The sequence below is a fragment of the Echinops telfairi genome, unplaced genomic scaffold, assembly GCF_000313985.2.
Source record: "Echinops telfairi isolate 266 unplaced genomic scaffold, ASM31398v2 ScPeMD7_7473;HRSCAF=8511, whole genome shotgun sequence".
Taxonomy (NCBI): Eukaryota; Metazoa; Chordata; class Mammalia; order Afrosoricida; family Tenrecidae; genus Echinops; species Echinops telfairi.
The window spans coordinates 7,528,022-7,545,942 of record NW_022111377.1 but is presented as its reverse complement, the minus strand read 5'-3'; the positions used below and the strand labels follow the sequence as shown (position 1 = coordinate 7,545,942).

Here is a 17,921-nt window from a genome sequence, read left to right as displayed (position 1 = left end):
GGTTTGAGTTGGGACCTCACTGGTAATTATGCTTCATCTCTCAGGAGACCACGTGTCGCATCTTTCTGTGAGACTGACCTTTTGTAGAGGATATAGGCTAGAAATTAAGAAGGGTGTCCTTATTTTGCATCTACAGTCGGTGGAGGGTGCTTGCTCACTGAGAGACAGACCTTGGCCGTCATGGACAAGTTGAGTGCAGTGTTCTTTATCAAGATCATTTCTGTTCTGCAGACGCCACCACTCAGAGGAAATCACTTTGGACTGCTCAGAGAACTGGGGACCCCGCTGTCCAGTGTTCCAGATGCCTGACAGAGATGGCTTTCAGAGTGAGTTTTCAGAAAAATCAACATGGAATTCCAGGACAATGACCAACCCTAACCCCAGAAATGAACTCCAGAGTAAATATGTTCAGGATCTGTCAAAAGTATCCTAGAAGTTGTGTGGGTCAAGAAGAGGTACCACCAACTATAACAACAAAAAGCCCTGGAATTTTAAACTCACAACTTGGGCAAGAGAAAGGGAGAGATTTTTTTTCTCCTCACTTCACTCTTGCTTTTATTTCAAGTGGGAAAGAGAGTAGTTAGAAATTGAAAATGTTATCAGAGAAGAGTCCTATGCTTCGAACAAAACCCAGCTCTACATGTGGAGAGTAGAAGGGTCTTGATGGCTGTTATTAATAAGACAAATGGCAATTCTTCCAAAGAGCGAGGGGAAATGATGAATGGTGAATGCAAACCCTACATTGAGGTAAAAAAAAAAAAAAGTTGTGAATGTTCATAATATGATCTTTTTAAAATATGATCTTATTTGAAATATTTGTTGTACATGGTAATTTAAAAAGCTTAGACCAAATGTTAGAGGTAGGTTTTAGTTCTTCACTTAGGAGAGAGGCTGTCAATAGAAAAGTTGGCCTTTTCTGCTGCTCCTGGGAGAAAGATAGGAGGATGTCTCCTCTTGTGAAGATTTCCAGCCTCTGAAACCCACAAGGGCAATTATAAGCTCTCCTATAAGGTCCCTTTAATTCGGAATCCACTCCATGACAGTGGGTCTGTTTGGTTTTGCTAAGTCAGGCATGGTACTGAACACTTTGTTATTTCACTTGATTATCACAAGAAATCCTTTGAGATGCATAATAGTCACCCACTCCATTTTACATGTGAGAGGATTCAGCATCAAAGATGGTAAACTAACACCTAGTCCAGCTCAGCCAGCACAGGAGGGTGGGCCAGGCCGAGAAGTTCCACCTGACGGCTCGCCCTGATTTTTATCATGATCTACACAAAAATAAGACCTTTAAAATAGTAAAATAATTTTGTATGTTTGTGGATGTCCTGATGTAGAACGTATTTGGCTAGCAAAAGGGTTTACTCGCAAAAAATGACCAATTTGTAAATTATCATGCATCAAAATGCTCACATCATTTTTAACTGTACGGAATCGAACAGAATTATTTCCCTAGTGATGCAGAATTAGAGTACTGTAACCCTTGTTTTTCCTGAGCATCGATTACCAGAATATTCTCAAAGAGTGAAACTGAGCATGAAAGCATTTCTTTTATCTGAGGAATGAAAACAGTGGAAGAAGTTATCAAACCACAATAAGTATTCTCTGCTAATAAAGAGATTCTACTTGTCACTCAAGTATATGAATCAGAGAGTGTGAGCTTATATTTTCATTGTTGTTTCTAACGTGGACACTAGTTTCAAAATAATAGCTTCTCACTATGTTTCTAAGATCTCAGGGTACAGTCAGGATAAAAGCGAAAGGTATTGTATTTTCAGGGGTTCACAGGTACATTCAAAACAAAACCAAAAACCTTCGTTACTGTCAAGTGGATTCCAACCTATGTCGACCTCATGTGTTATAGATGGGAACTACTTTTCTTGGCTGCGATCTTTACAAAAACAGATATCCAATGCTTTTCTCTTCATGAAAAACGGCTTCCTAACATTTAGAGAGTTCACAGGGATTAAAGTACAATGATGATTGCTTTAAATGGATCTGAAATTTTTTTCTGAGACAGAGAGGATATTGACCAGACAGTACCTCTCCCAACAGTACTTTTGACTGGTTTTCTTCCATACAAGAAAAGCACTAGCAACACCTGAAAGGGCCTCAGCCCTGTCCCTGGATGCCCCAAAGATGCATAAATCTGAGAATGGACTGCGACTCCAGGAGAAAGGGAGCAAGCGGACCCCTTCGACCATATTTATAAGTTGGGGTACTGCAAGTTGTTACACTTGTCCTGGAATCAGAACTTTTATTAAGAAAGACACATTTCTCAGATTAAACCCATTTCCTTTTATGGAAATGCAAATATCTCTCACCATACCTTTGTTCTTTAATCCACACCTTTCATGCAATCCCACGTCCTATGTGCAGTTTTACTGTGCCATGAACACATACACACACACACACACACACAAAGTGTGGGGTGGTGGAAAGCAATTCTTTATTTCACAAGAAAATATATTGGTCTGGATTTCATGCATTGTCAGATTCCTTCCAGCTATATAATTTTGAGAATAAATGTTAATTAACAGAAAACTCTATTTGTTGGTGCTGGGGAATGTACTATCATTTACCTGTGGGTGTGCTCATTGCTAAGGTAATAGTTCCTAGCTTGAGAATTATTTGATGCCTCAAAAAAGTCACACATGAATGAGACCAGGGAAAACACTGACAATTATTACTTTCTTACTTGGGTATAATTTTTCTGACCACACCATAGTTTCAACCATTCGCTTTAAAGCACCAATTTTATGTAAGAAAAACACAAGGAATTTCTTAGCGACTAGTGGTCTAATGGGGTTAAGTTAATCTTAATTTGGGGCTGGTTTTTGGGGTCAGTCAAGTACGTTCTGTTTCATAATCACGTTTTTACAGCCAACACAGGGACTTACCTATGAACTGTTTGTTTTGGGTGCCAGACTACAGTTCTTGATGGGTTATTTCATTTAAATTTGAATGGGCTCATATGCATTTGCGCAGATCCTGTAGGATATATTCTTTCCTCTGCTTCTTATTCTTTAAAATAAAATTCCTGTCTGCTATTAGACAAGATCAGAAAACAACAAAAGGGTAAGGTCCTAGATTTATAATCTCTCAAGTAAAGAATGATGTACTTTGAATAAATACTTACTCTATAAAGCATTACGTACCATAGTAAGTATTACATATACATGTGATCTCAGCTGTCCTAATGATCTTATCAGATGGGTGTTCTTCACATGTTGCAGTGAGAACATTGGGGCCCATGGAGGATATATATGACTTGTGCCAGGCCACCGAAGCCAGCGGATAGTGCAACCGGGATCAAAATCCAAGTATATCCCCTTCAGAGACGGTCACCCGGTGTAGAGCCTCAGAATAGAGATTATAGTCTGCATATGGATTTTCAATGATCATTTTTTAAAATGTAAGGTGTACAGTCACATGAATGCAAATATACACACACAAGTAGAAATTAGAGAAAAATAAAAAGAGAAAATTACCCACAGTTCACATTTCGGTATACTTCCTTACATTCTTTTATTTATTTGAAAGCATTTTATTTTAAAAATAACTTTTGCTGGTTTGCCTGGGTCTAAAGTAAGAAACACTTATCATAGGACATTTAAAAAAAAAAAAGTACACGAAAAAGGAAGTTTGAAACCACTCAAAATCTTAAGATATGACGAGAGCTGCAAATAGCCGGGTGTCTTATTCTAGTTATAATAACTGACACCACTTGCCCTTAGACCAAAGCTGAAATTTCTCAACAGAACCCAATTGGCAGCTCACAGTTTCCAATCTCACTCACTTACCAGCTGACTTGGCCTTGACCTGACTTGGTGTTTCATTTCACAAGACATTGCACATTTGATTCTTAGGCAGCGACTGATGGCTCTGATCACTCAAAATGCACCTAGCTACTTCGCTGTTAACCGAAGGACCAAATTCACTCCCTGCTCACCGAAAGAATCTCAGAAAAGGAATGCTGCTGCTGCTTTACATCTGCCCTTACAACGCTGCAGACTAACACACATATAATATATGTGTGTGTGTGTGTGTGTGTGTGTGTGTGTATTTCCCCCTTTCAAATGCAACTTATGTTAAATCATGTCAACTTCACTGTGGAAAGGAAACCACCCAAGGCCCTTCTCACTAGTTGATGGGAACTTTTAAACAGGGCTAACAGTTTTGTTTCGTTGGTTTGTTTAGAGGGCAGTGTTTTTGGTACGAGTTGGGCAACGGATCCTGCACGGCCAGGTCCCGGCATTACATTTGGGTGTTGCATAAGCGTGGGGCAGCAGCAGGAATGTGGATTAACTTTTAATCATCCTAAGAAACTCTCTCTCTGAGCAAACGACAAATAAGCGGTTCACTGAGAACCTTGACATCATGTGACCTGACCTGCCGAGGGAACTTAAGAAGCCTTAGCAACTTAAGAACATGAAAAGACTCCTGGGTAAAACCCAGCAAGGTGCAGCACATTCTAGCTACTTCAGCTTTGTTACCCAGGCTCCCACGCTCCCTCCCGGCAGACCAGGAACCCGAGCCTAAGAAACCAAACAGTAAACCAATTTAAAATCTTGAAGCGTAGATCCTTCCTTTGGTTTCCCCAAACCTCACCGCATTGACTTACTTTTTGCAGACCAAATATTATTTTCTTTTCTGTACACATTCATTTTGAACGTCCTTCCGGGGTTCTAACTTTAAATTCTTCCCTTTTTTCTTAACCCGGGAAGAAAAATTCAAAAAATTCCATGATCTCCTTTGCAACGTCCTTGGCATAAGGAGCTCATTGTGTCCACGAGGGGGAAACATGTGGAGAATCTGGATTTCTCATGCAAATTAGTGCCATAGGGGAACTTGCTTGGTAGTCTCTACTGAAGCGGGGCCTAGGCATGCCCTGTGAGCCAGAAATTCCGCTCGGAAGTCCTTGGGTGCAGTGAAAACAGGTACCACCGCCTATGAGCACTCGTCCTCATCACCCCAAAGTGTATAGCCCAGCACCTGTGCAAGAAGTAACTGAACAGTGGCCTTGGAGTTCACGGAACACGAGACAGCGGTGGAAATTAGCACATGACATTGCTGCATGCCACGGTATGCACAAACCTCACCAACATTGTACTGAGTGGAAGAAGCCAGGCACAAAAGCATGCTTGCTGCCTGGTTTCATTTCTCTGACATGTATAAGTAGGCAGCATTCATCGATAGCATCAAAGCCAGGATAATCGACCTGATATTAGGTGGGGGGGGGGACAGTGTTGGAGAAGGGGCTTAATGATGGCTTCTGTTACATTGGTGACAGCCTATTAATTGATGCCAGCGGTGGGTGCATCAATATGATCCCTTTGTAAAAATTCATCTAGCTGTGTCTCTGTGACTTGTCTACTTTTCTGTATGTGCCACCTGCAACCAAAAAATCATTTAAAAACTGCATGGTTTTATCATATTGAAAACATTTTTTTAAAGATCCTTTTGTTGGGAACTCTTACAGCTCTTATAATAATCCATACATTATTTGTATCAAGCATATGTGTACATATGTTGCCATCATTATTTGCTAAACATTTACATTCTATTTGAGCCCTTGGTATCAGCTCCTCTTTTTCCCCTCCCTCCTGCTTTCCATCCACATGACCCCTTGCTAAATCATTATTATTTTCATATCTTACACCAACTTCTGTCTCCCTTCCCCTGCAGTTTCTGCCTGCTTCCCCTCCCCACAGTCCTCCAGCAGAAGTAAGCAGAGTTAGTTTCCCACATAATGGACATGGAGAGGTCACTGCAGGTAGGTTCTGTGGCAAATGCACTTAATTCTCTCTCTCTGCCCCTCAGTTTCTCTCTCTCTCTCTCTCCACCCTTTTTCTTGTTTTTAATCATTTTATTGGGGACTTTTTTTCTTGCTTGTTGATGAAGGGGTTGGATATAATGATATTACAGCTAACCTTCTGATCACCTGCGCCATGAAGCTAATCTCCTTTCACCTGAAGGGAACTTGGTGGTACAAAGGTTAAGCACTTGACTGCCAGCCAAAAGGTTGCCAGTTCAAACCCACCCAGGAACTCTGAGGGAGCTAGGCCTGGCCATCTGCTTCAGTAGAAATGACAGCCTGTGGAGGACAGTGGGAGCCCAAAGTCCACCTGCAGAGTACCAAGTTAGATTCCACCTCTGGCTGACCCCCTTCTGACCCCAGCAGAGGGATGAGAACAGCCTTGCTATGAGACAGAGATTGTTGTGCAATAGCTTGATTATGGTGGATGCACCGATGGTAAAATAGGATGCCTGGTCAGTTGACCCAATGCATTGTTTATGTAACTCCACTACACGATCAGGATTCCTTGATAGCAACTATGGGGATGGGTAAAGACAAAGGAGGTCTGGGAGGTAAGACTTTCTTAGCTTATCTGAACGCATTGAAAATGCTTATTTTAAAAAGGCATATTTGCTTCAAAAGCTACAGCAGAGCAAACTTCTATCCGTTTGGCATAAATCTCCTTTTGAAAACACTCAAGCTTCCTTTATCTTAAATTTTCATTTGTTGACCTAGAGCCCATCTGACTTAATGCCCCGAATGAATGAAACAACACTGGCTATCCTCCAGGAAGTCCCTCTTCTGGAGAGCAGCCCAGCCTCCAGCACCGTCTCCTTCATGTACTGCTGGTTGCTGCTGTGGTGTCTTCTCGAGTCTCTTCCTTGTGGCTTGATGGTTGTGCACTAGGTCGCCAGCCCCTTGGTCAGCCATTGGAAACCACCAGCTGCTCTGTGGGGGAAAGATGAGGTTTTCTACTCCCGCGAAGAGTGACACTCTCAGAAACCCACAGGGGCCCTTCTACCTGTGTTGTGACCAGGTTGCCATGAGTTGGAATTGACTCGCTGGCAGCGAGCTGGTGTTTCTGGCTTTATTCCCATTCATAGCAAGCCTATGGGATGGGGGAGAACCGCCCCACAGGAAGTTTTCTAGAGCCCTGGCGGTGTGAGTTGTTAAATGGTAGACTGCTACCCCAAGAGTTGGCAGTTCAGAACCACTAGTAGCTGCTCTACTAGAGAAAAATGAGGCAATCTGCTTCCTTAAGGATTCAGTCCTATGGTCCTCCCCTGTCCTGCGGTTGGTTCAAGTTTGCTATGAGTAGAATGGGTATGGGTTGGAAAGGATAGTCTGTACTGATGCAAGGTGACAGGGCTTTCCCTTTCACAGCCTCTAGAGGCTTTGAACCACCAACCTTTCAGATAGCAGCTGAGTGCTTCATCATTTGTGCAACCAGAGCTCTTTCTGTACTGATTCAACACCGAGTGTCTGAAAAGGTAAGCTCTAGGTTCAGGTGCTGGAACACGGATCGTTCAAGGTGCTGGTGACCAGGAGGAGCACCTCTTGGAAAAGCAAACCATGGTAACCATATAGAGACCGTGAAATGGGCAGAAGGCTGGTTAGATCGGACCTCCGACTCCAGGATGGTCTCTTTTCCCCTGATGCACTTGCCACCTCAGTCACTCACACTTACCTGGAGGTGTCCACGTCCATTTGATGGCAGCAGGGCAGTTGAGTTCACGGTCCTACAGGATGTTCCAAGGAGCCCCGGTGGACTAGGAGGTTACCGATGGACCTGCTAACTGCAAGCCTCTCCCAGATGGAAAACGAGACTGTCCCCTCCTGGAAATATTTGCAGGTTTAAGAACCCAAAGGGGGCAGCTCCACTCTGCCTGCAGGCTGACCATGAGTCAGAATGGACTCTTTGACTGTGAGTTGTTGTTTTTATTGAGGAAAGCGGAGGCTGTCAGGTCCCGTAAAGGTTTACAGTCTAAGAAAACATATATGGATGGGTCACTGGGACTTGGAACGGACTTGACGGCAGTGTTGTTGTGTTTTTGACTTTAATGGGACAGTCCTGATATTGCTAAGGAAAGTCAGAGAAATGAAGGGCATTCTCAAGCTATGCTCTTAGAAATGTGTAAATGTTCATCTCCGTTGTTTATGACTCTCATCCTGAAAGAAGCGCCCTTCTCTTCTTCCTTACCTTTAACAATAACTGACTCCTTGTATTACATAGTTTTCTATGACATTTAAAGGACCTGCTCACAGTAAGGTGTTCAATATGTGATATCACACTTTTCTGTTTCCGTGGCTAAAATTAACTCAAGCAAAATACTGGTAGCCCCCGACTTACAATGGAGTTCTTTCTGTTCTGACAACGCCATCTTAAGTTGGTTCTGATACAAATCAAATATATATATTTAGTTTTCAGTTTTTATTTATGACCAGTCTCTTTATAAAGTTGATTTTCCAACATCTGCAAGTGAACATCTGAGACTGATAACTTTATCAAATGATAGGCTGCAGCACTGTAAGCAGTACATATTATTAATGATACGATGTATCAGAAACAAACACTCAGAAAGCTTGATGTGCAGGTTTGCTGTTACTTGAGCACACATAAGCCAGGGAGACCCTCTCCCTGTATGTGGAAGTTGCTAAATAAGCACTCCCTAGATCCCTCTGCATACATGTTTTTCTACGTGTCGGCTACATTAAGAATTGGGGCAGTCGGCTTTCAGTGGCAGGATTTTTCTTTTCCGTGCAGGAGCCCTGGGTTTGAATTCTGGTCAATGCCCCTCAAGTTCACCCACAGTTGTCTGGCAGCGAAGGCGTGCGTGTGCGGATTTCAGAGGCGTTTTCGAGAAAGGCTTGGTGACCTTCAGAAAGTCCATCAGCCCAGGGAAACCTCGTGGATCACAACAGTCAGAGTCTGCTGTGTGTGGCTTCTCCGCGTGTCAGGATGTCAGGCAGCCCCCACACAACATGTTGCAAATAGAGTTACTGCGGTGTCGCAGAGAGAATATGGACTCTGGACCTCAGAGTCATCCAGCTCCAACTCCATGGCCAAAGTGAGGGCTGGGTTTTCTCTCGGGAGCCGTGTGGACTTCAGGGAGCCCCATCGTTGTTCCGTGCCTGTTTCCTCAGCTGAGGAATTTAATGAAGTGCATTAAATAGCCACTTTCCTCTTTAAAAGGCTCTAATGTACAAAAGAACCTAACGTTGATCAAACATTCGTGCTTTACCCCCCACTGAATAAGGAAGCACGATGGGTACTCAGTGGCGGCTGATTGATTTAGCGATACAATTTCATCATACTACAATGTATTGCAGCGGAGGCAGAGATGGTTAAGACAGTTTCCATTTCCCATGACAGGTACCTGGTCTTTTAAAGTCTTCCATCTCATCACTCACCTGCATGTTTTCACCAAAACACATGTGGTTTTCAAACACAGGAAAGACAACATGCTAACCTGTGGTTATAATTTCCACTAGAAAACAGAAAAAAAGCAGAGCTCAGAAAAACAGTGCTTGTAGGAAGCGCCCTTGTGCTTCAAACATCAAAGCTCCCGTGAAAGAGTTCTCTCTTGAGCAGAGCAGGGATAGTGCTTGCAAATGGTAAGAGCTGGAAAACAGGGCCTGGCCGTGCGAGCTGTCTGAACTAGCTTAGCGTTGTGGCTTGGACCAATGGGAAAGCTTCGGAATTGTCAACCCTCCCTTATCTTTCCCAGTAGTCACTTTTGTCTCCTTTTTTCCCATTTTGGGGAAGCTGGGAGAAATGTCTCCCCAGAGGACCCTTTTCATTCCCCAAGTAGCTCTAAGGTACCTTTGTCAGAGCCCATCTGGAAGCCGACTGACCTGTTCAAAATAGCGTGTCCTCAGTGGCCTATTAGCTACAGAGCTGCTTTCAATCTGCCTTATGTGCCTCTGTGGTCAGTGGATCACCAGGACAATGGCCAGGTGGGGGGGGGGGCGTGGGTGTGGGTGTGTGTGTGTGGACTGCACCAGACAACACCATTACAAGGGATGACCCCCAAGGGACTGTCCATAAAACTGTTGTGCACTGTTGCAGCAGAAATTTATTAATTTTTATTAACATATTCCTCTAGCTAGTGATAACAACCCAAACATGTTTCCTAAACCCAGTTTACCCACCTCAATATGCTCACAAAGCTAAAACTGTATGTTGATTTCCGTTTTTGACCAGCCCCTGATGGATCATGGTTATTTGTCGGGCTGGTAACCTTAAGATAGTGATTGGAAATCACCCACCACTCTGCAGGTGAGAGACAGGACTTTCTACTCCTGTAAAGAGTTGGAAACCCACAGGGGCAGTTCTACCATATCCTACCGGGTCATTCTGAGTTGGCATCCACTTACTAACAGGGGGTTTAAGGAGCCCTGGTGGTGGAGTGTATTACATATTCTGCTGGCTGCTCACTGCAAGGACAGCAGTTGAAAACACCAGCTGTTTCATGGGAGACTGATGAGACTTTCTACTCTCTTGAAGAGCTACAGTCTCAGAAACCGAGAGGCAGTTCTACCCCATCCATTAGGGTCATTATGAGCAGAAATGAGCTAGATGGTGGAGAGTTTGGGTTTGAGTAATGGGCTCTGGTGGGAGCCGTCAATCTGAAACAGTTACAATGATACCGCACTTTCAAGTCAATTGATTTCAAGCACATAGTTGTTTCGTTATTGCCAGTGTTTTATTTTTTTAAAATTATTATGAATTAGGAGTTAACACATATCATTCCGTAGTTCAATCACGTCAAGCAGTCTTGTAAAATTGCTACCACCATCAGTTTCCAAACCTTGACATCGTCTTCCTCTTACCCTCCAGCCCCACCCCCCATTCACTGTACTGGCCAGGAGCCCTTATTCTACTTGCTGTCCCTATCGGTTCCTCCATCCTGGGCTTCAAATACTGAACAACATAACAAACACTCAAGAGGGTGACCCTCAAAGACATAACACCTCTGACATAAACTGTAACACGAACCAACAAAAATACAGACGATGTTGAAAACCAGATCAGGTCCAGCGTTTGTCTTGTTGTCAGTGTTTTAATTGCTGCTGATTTTGTCAATTGCCCTGGTGGTTCAGCCACAATACTGTGGGAAGGAATTAAGGACCCCTGGTGGCACAGGCGTTAAAGTACTCAGCTGCCAACCAAAAGGTCAGTAGTTCAAATCCAACTGGAACCCTATGGAACAGTTCTACTCTCTTGGGCAGGGCCATCATGAGTTTGAATCTATTTCATGGCAGTGAGTTTGGTGATTTGTTCTGTGGTAATCAGTACTTGTGAACTCATACCAATATTTTGTCTTGAAAATACAGGAGCAGTTACAGGGAAAAGTTCAAAGCCCACTGCCATCGCATCAATTTCAACTCAAAGCGACCCTCTACAAGATTGCTGGAGCTGTACATCTTCACTGGAACAGAATGCCTCGTTTTTTCTCCCAAGGAGCAGTGGCAGGGTTTGAACAGTCAGCCTTGAGGTTAGCAGTCTGATACTTAGGTGGCAGCGCCAACCTTGGCTTTGTAACTGAAGGAAAAGGAGGACAATTGTTACAAGGTTTCACTCAGTTGCTAGTAATGTTTTAATTATTAGGGTTGTGATTCAACGTAGAAAGATCTTACCTGCTTTGTGAGGTGCCTTGAGCAATTCATCGTGACCCTGTGTACAGCAAACTCAAACAATACCCCATCCTGCACCACCCTCACAGTGCTCGCTGAGTTTGAGCCTGTTGTAGCAGCCCCGTGTCAATCTATCTCACTGAGTGCTTCCTTCTTTTTTTGCTGACTCAAATACCAAAGGCAGCCCTGGTGGCACCGTGAGCTCGGCATTCGGCTTCTAACAGCAAGGTCTGTGGTTTAAAACCACCAGATGCTCCTTGGGAGAAAGATGAGGCTGTCTGCCCCCATCAAGATGTACAGTCTCAGCTACCCTACACTGGGTCACCATGGGTTGGATTCAGCTCAATGGCAATGGTGTCTTTTACCAAGCATGATGTCCCCATCCACTGGTTTCTCCTGATCACATATCAAAAGGAGGTGAGATGAAGTCTCACCATCCTCACTTCTTAGGACCATTGTGGCTACACTTCTTTAAAGACAGATTTGTCCATTCTTCTGGTAGCCCATGTTATCCATTCACTATTTTTCACCCACCCCGTGCTTCAAAGGCACAAATGCTCCTTTGGTCTTTCTTATACATTGTCCAGCGTTTCCCGTGCATATGAAGTGATCGACCATTCACTGAATCTAAGAAATATTACACATCTGTGTCTTTGTTGAGTGCTATTGATTCTGTTCATAGTACAACTGCACAAAAACACCGCCTGCTCCCGAGCTATCCTCACAATCGCTATGTTTGAGCCCATTGGCGCAGTCACTGTGTCAGTCCCTCTTGTCCAGGGCTTTCTTCTTGTTCCTGCTTTCCTCAGCACGATAGCCTTTTCCAGGGAGTCGTCTCTCCGGAAAATATGTCCAAAGCACCGAGGTGAATGAAGTCTTGGCATTCTCGCCTGGGGGAAGTATTCTGGCTGCACTTGTTCGAGACAGATGTTTTTTGCTCTTTTGGGAAATCCAGCGTGCTTTCAATCTTCTCCAGCACCACCAGTCAAATGGGCCAGTTCTCCTTGGTCTTCCTCATTCAACGTCCAACTTTTGCAAGCAGTTGAGGAGGTTGAAATACCATGGCTTGGGTCAGGCGTGCCTTAGCCGTCAGAGTAACAAATATAATACAACTCTATGTATCCCACATTACTCTGTGATTAAAATCGATAGCAAGCATTACTAGGAATTCTTTATGGTCTGCTACAGGAAGTGGTCCATGGGAGGGGGCAGACGCCACCAGGGATGCCACTGATTAAGCTGATTCTGTATCTAAGGCCAATGCATTTTCCAGGAGCTCCCCAGAGAGCGTGGGTTTCTGATGTGAGTCTGAGTCTCATGGGGAATCAATCAATCAATAACTGACCAAGAACCAAAAGAGGTCCTTTGAATTCACTCCAAATGTAGCCATCACAACTACAGAGATGTAGTGTAAGTTTTAGGTAAATTCGATCTGCATGAGGCAAGTGTTAGTTTAACTTTGGAAATGTTTTCTTCAGCTGGCTGGGGGAGAAAGCGCTCTTTATCGAACCCGAAGCATCGTTCCCTGAAGCCATGCAAAACCTGTGCTCATGGGGTGAGAGACACACAGTCCTTTATGTTTCCCTTCTGGTTGTCTGATCTCATCAAACGAGAGTACAGTAAGTACAACTACAGTACAACTCCTTCGCGTGTCACGAGGAAGAGACGCCGAAGTGCTTTCTCAACCCGGGAGCTCAAGTTTAGGGGAAAGAAGAGCCACGTGGGCATACAAGGGTGCCAGCCAAGGGAACTATTCTCCAACTGTCAAGCTCTTATCTGCCATCGAGCAAGATGTTATCAGTGTGTTACATGACACTCTGTACCAAACAGGCCTGGGTAGCAATGCAGAAAGACTCTGGGAGAACCTGTTAACCGCTGTTCCAGCTTTTGCCTTGCTCCCCGATGGCCCATGAGGGTGAACTGGTGACACTCACAGCAGACGGGGCCTTCGCTGCACTGACCAGCTAGGGGCTCCAAGAAGTTAACCGACCTGCTGCAGCCCCCACCCCCTAGAGACCTAACTCATATGCCCTTGGACTTTGGGCTGAGAGGAAGCAGACAACCACTCTCCAAAGGTTATAGAATAGGTAGTCTCTGAACTTTGATTCAGATCTCTTGATATGAGAGTGTCCAGTGACTACCATGTGTTTACTATTTTACTGTACTCTTCAATTTATTTTTTTAATGACATGTGTTAGTCTGACCTTGTGAATGAGTGTTATTGAAAATTTTACCTATCCCCAACTCTCGTTGCTCTTTGGGTAAGTAGTGTCCAGGAACTTAAGCTTTTAATTTGCACAAGTCAGCAATTCATGTATTGTGGTCTGAAATGTGGGCCTAGACTTGTATAATTTCCTTTTTTCAGCAGTGTTTTAAATTCTGTACCATTGGCTAAATTAATGATACTCTCAAAAGAGATACTTTATGTCCCATGGGGATTATTTATAATGTTCTCTATCACAAAGGATAATGATGCCTTTAATGTGAACCAGAGACATATATAAACCATGGATATGAGAATGGATTTGGGGCTCACACATCATCCTAGCTCTAACCTAAAAAGAATTGGTTCTTATGATATGGTCTTACTTGATACTCACCCTCATGAAGAGAGTTCTGAAACTCTGGGTGTGATAGGAAAGTGTGGTGAAGAAATCTGATGGTTCCTGGCTATCAGAAAGAATAGCATTTGGGATTTTAAAGGCTTGTTGTAAAGCAAAACAGTTCTTTACTATTCTTTTGCTCAAGCATCTCAGTGAGGTATCAACTATCCACATGGAAGAAGCACACCAGCCTATGTAAATCTGGAGAAAAGAATGATATTAGAGCTTAAGTTGTGAAAACCCAGATTGCAGAAGGCTGTGGATGACAGGGGAAGCCCAGAATCCATTTGCAGGGTCCCCACATGGATGAAGCCTCTGGTGAATCCCCTCTGACCTGGTCCAGGGATGTGACTTGCCTTGCTGTCAGACAGCGAGCTTTGTAAGGTGGACTGTAGCAGATGCAAATGAAGTTAATAGGTAACACCTTATCATTTGATCTCCCTTTGGACCTATTTTAAAATTATTTCATTTTTAAATATCTTCTGCTTTCCTTTCTATTGCATTTGTTCTCTGTTTTGTCATTATTGTTCTTCTGTTTGTTTGTTGTTTGTGTTCTGTATTATTTTCTGTTTATGAAATCCAGAATAGTTAAATCTATAAAAATAGTAACTGGATTCATAATTACCTGGGGACTGACTGTGGTGATGATCACTCAACCCTTCTTGATATGACAGAACTATTGAACCCTATGATGTTAATTATAGCTCAGTAAAACTATCTATTTAAATAACTCAGAAAACAAATTCAAAACCAAATTCAGTTCTGACTCATAGAGACCCTATAAGGCAAAGCAGAACTGGCTTATCAGCAAAACCTTGGCTTTCCTTGGCTGCACCTTTTACAAAATGCATAAATCCCCGTCTTTCTCCTGCAGGGAAGTTGGTGAGTTTGAACTTTGATCTTGTTGTTAGTAACCCAATACATAGCCACTATATCACCAGAGCTCCTTGTGTATCCCATTAGCTTCCTAAATTTAAAAACAAACATTAATTTGGAAGTATCGGCCCTAGTTATTTGGGGAAAGGGTTCATGGACCTGTTTTTATAAGTTATCAAGCAAGTATTACTCATTTTCTTCATTTTGTTTTCTAGAATCAATACAGTTCACCATTCATCTGCTCTGGCTACAGTCCCCATACTTTTGGAACTCCAAATTGCCAAATCATCTGAATTATAATCTGATTCACTGTTAGCATTATTTTGTAACTGAATTATTTTTCATATATATCAAGTATTCACAAGGCCCAAAGAAACTCTCCCCAAAATAAAGATCCTAGAGTAGAAGAGTTGTTTTGGAATTTTCCTACCCTAACTAGAAGACTGGAATTTTAGAAATATTTTTATGCACACAATCATACTACTGAAGATTTCTAATGACCAAACTTCAAATAACATATGCATATATGTTATTTCACAGAATTCTCAGACAGGTCATAAAATTAAGCTTGGAAACTGTTCAGCCAGGAGTAATACATGCCTTGTCCTAGTCTGTACACAGAATTCTACTGGTGGAGTCCCTTGATATCCTTATAAATATTATACATTTAAAAAATATATCTGAGTCCTGAACAAGTAAGAAAAAGAAGTGGCAATTAGAGAACAAATACTTTTATTCCTTTTTGACAGTTTCCGTCAGAATGCAGAGCTAAGTGTGAGAGCCTATTGCGCTTGCTAATAGAACCTCTTGGACTTGGATAGGCTTTGTCAACAAAAGCAGAAACCCCCTAAGGAGGCACAGGGGAACTCTTGGGACATGTTTGAACTTCCAAGAGTCACTCAATTGAATAAATATTATCAAACTTGATAACAGAAGTTCAAATGGTTAACCAAGTCCTCTTTCCAATAGATTACAGTTACCACTATACTAATTTTAGAATCAGTAGAAACTGCTCAGTGCTAAATAAGGAAGACCATAGAAGAATTGATGCATTTCAATTTTGGTGCTGGTGAAGAAGGTTGAAAGTACCATGGACGGCCAAAAAAAGCAAGTAATACTGTCTTGGAAGAAGTACAAGAAGTAAGAATTTTCCTTAGAGATAGGATGGCAAGACTTCATCTCCCACATCTCACATACTTTAGACATGCTGAAAAAAAAAAAAAAGACATGCTGATAGGAGAAACCAGTCCCTGGAGAAAGACACCATGCTCATTAAAGTAGAGGGGCAGAGAAAAAGACGAAGACCCTCACCAAGATGGATGGACACAGTGGCTGCAACATGGGCTCAAACATAAGCACTCCTGTGAAGAAGGCGCAGGACGGGACAGGGTTTTGTTCTGTGGTCTGTAGTGTTGCTATGAGTTAGAAATAGCTAAATGGCACCTAACACCACCAACAACACGTCCAGCATCGTGGGGTAGGTGTTGGGCTGCGACCCACACAGTCAATGGTTGAAATCCACCAGCTGCTCTGTAGGAGAAAATTGAGACAGTGTCCTCTGTAAATATTTACAGTCTTAAAGCCCTGTATAGGGACATTCTGAGTGAGAAGTAACTAATAGAGGTGCTACATGAGAGAAAGATGTGGTAGTCTTCTTGCGTAAAAATTTCAGCTTGGGAAATCCTATGGGGTAGTCTGTTCTATGATGGTAGCTCCATGTGGGCATAGACCTTTGGCAATGTGTTTGGTTTTATAGGTCTTATTGTCTTCCAACTGGCATCTAATCATTTACTGATTGAGACAGCTGCTGTCAACTCATGTGGTGTTGTCTATATTGCCACTTAATGTCTCAAGTAAATCTCTATTTGAGTACACTGGATCTCTGTGATAGCTAGTATTCAGCCACAAACATTTCTTTGGGGCCAAGCTCTCGCAAATGACTTTTTCCATATACACCAATATTTCATGAGACCAGAAAGTCTGTGAAAAGCACTAAGAGCATGGATTCATCCCAGAGGAGAAGATTTAGGCTTTCCCAATCCAACTGCTGACTTGCTGTCATCAGTTATTAGGTATTTGTGGGTTTTTGCTTCTGGTCTTTCCATGGTTGAAGATCAAGATCAAGAGCAGTCTCCAATCATCTCTCTTCTCATTTTGAAGTCCTTGCATTAAAATCTAAATAAATAAAATTGGTAATGGAGAAACAGTAAGGAGACTGTTTCTTTGACTGTTTCTGAACTTTTGGCTTGGGCCTAAATTTGTGATTACTTTTAACCTCGTTACTACCGACTTACGTCCCTTCCCCTCCTTCTTGTTTTACCTTCAGCTTCATTCAACACGTGTTTGGTGAGGCCGTATCGTGAGACGGAGGCCCTGGATCTTGGGGAGAAGAACGCGTGTTCCTGTAGGGAACCAAGATGTGGCTGTTCTTTAATGTGTTTCTGGGAAGGAAGCAAACAGCCCAGAAAAGCTTCAGAAGGGAGAGACACTGTGAACAGGACCTGGAAGAACGAGTAGGTTTCTCTAGGGGGTAGAAATGGCACAAGTCATTCCAGCAAGAAGTAACAGCAGGAGCAAAGAAAAGAAGCTGCGCAGGTTCAAAGTGTATTTGGAGAACGTGGAGACATCCTCTGTGAGTGGTGTAGCGGATGGGTGGGAGGAAGCAGGGGACATTCAGCTTAGGAAGTTAGAGCAGAGGCCGTAATAGCTTGCATTCTCTTTGGGCAAGAAAATGGCTAGCTCAGTGGGATCGCCTGAATCATCGGATTGCACCAACTCCCATAGCGCATCCTTAGATAAAGCACTTCTCTGTAGAGTCATTTACTTTGCTTATTTGGTTGTTAAATTGCCGCTTGTTCCTGCTGATGGGTTTGCAGATAAACTCACAGATGTTGCTGGTATTTTCAGCCTAGCCATGTTGGGTTTGAACAGTGACTGGGTTTGTCTTTTGTGAAGAAAATACTTGTTTGCACAGCATCCTTTGAAGGAGACACTGTAAGGTC

At 42.9% G+C, this 17,921-nt stretch overlaps 1 long non-coding RNA gene across 1 annotated transcript; it reads left to right on the top strand.

Moving 5' to 3' along the window:
- The first annotated feature begins 246 nt into the window (after positions 1-246).
- Positions 247-11,219, top strand: LOC123521165. The gene is made up of 3 exons (XR_006679632.1): positions 247-326; positions 5,692-5,779; positions 11,141-11,219. It is a non-coding gene; the product is annotated as an uncharacterized LOC123521165 (long non-coding RNA).
- Positions 11,220-17,921: the final 6,702 nt, after the last annotated feature.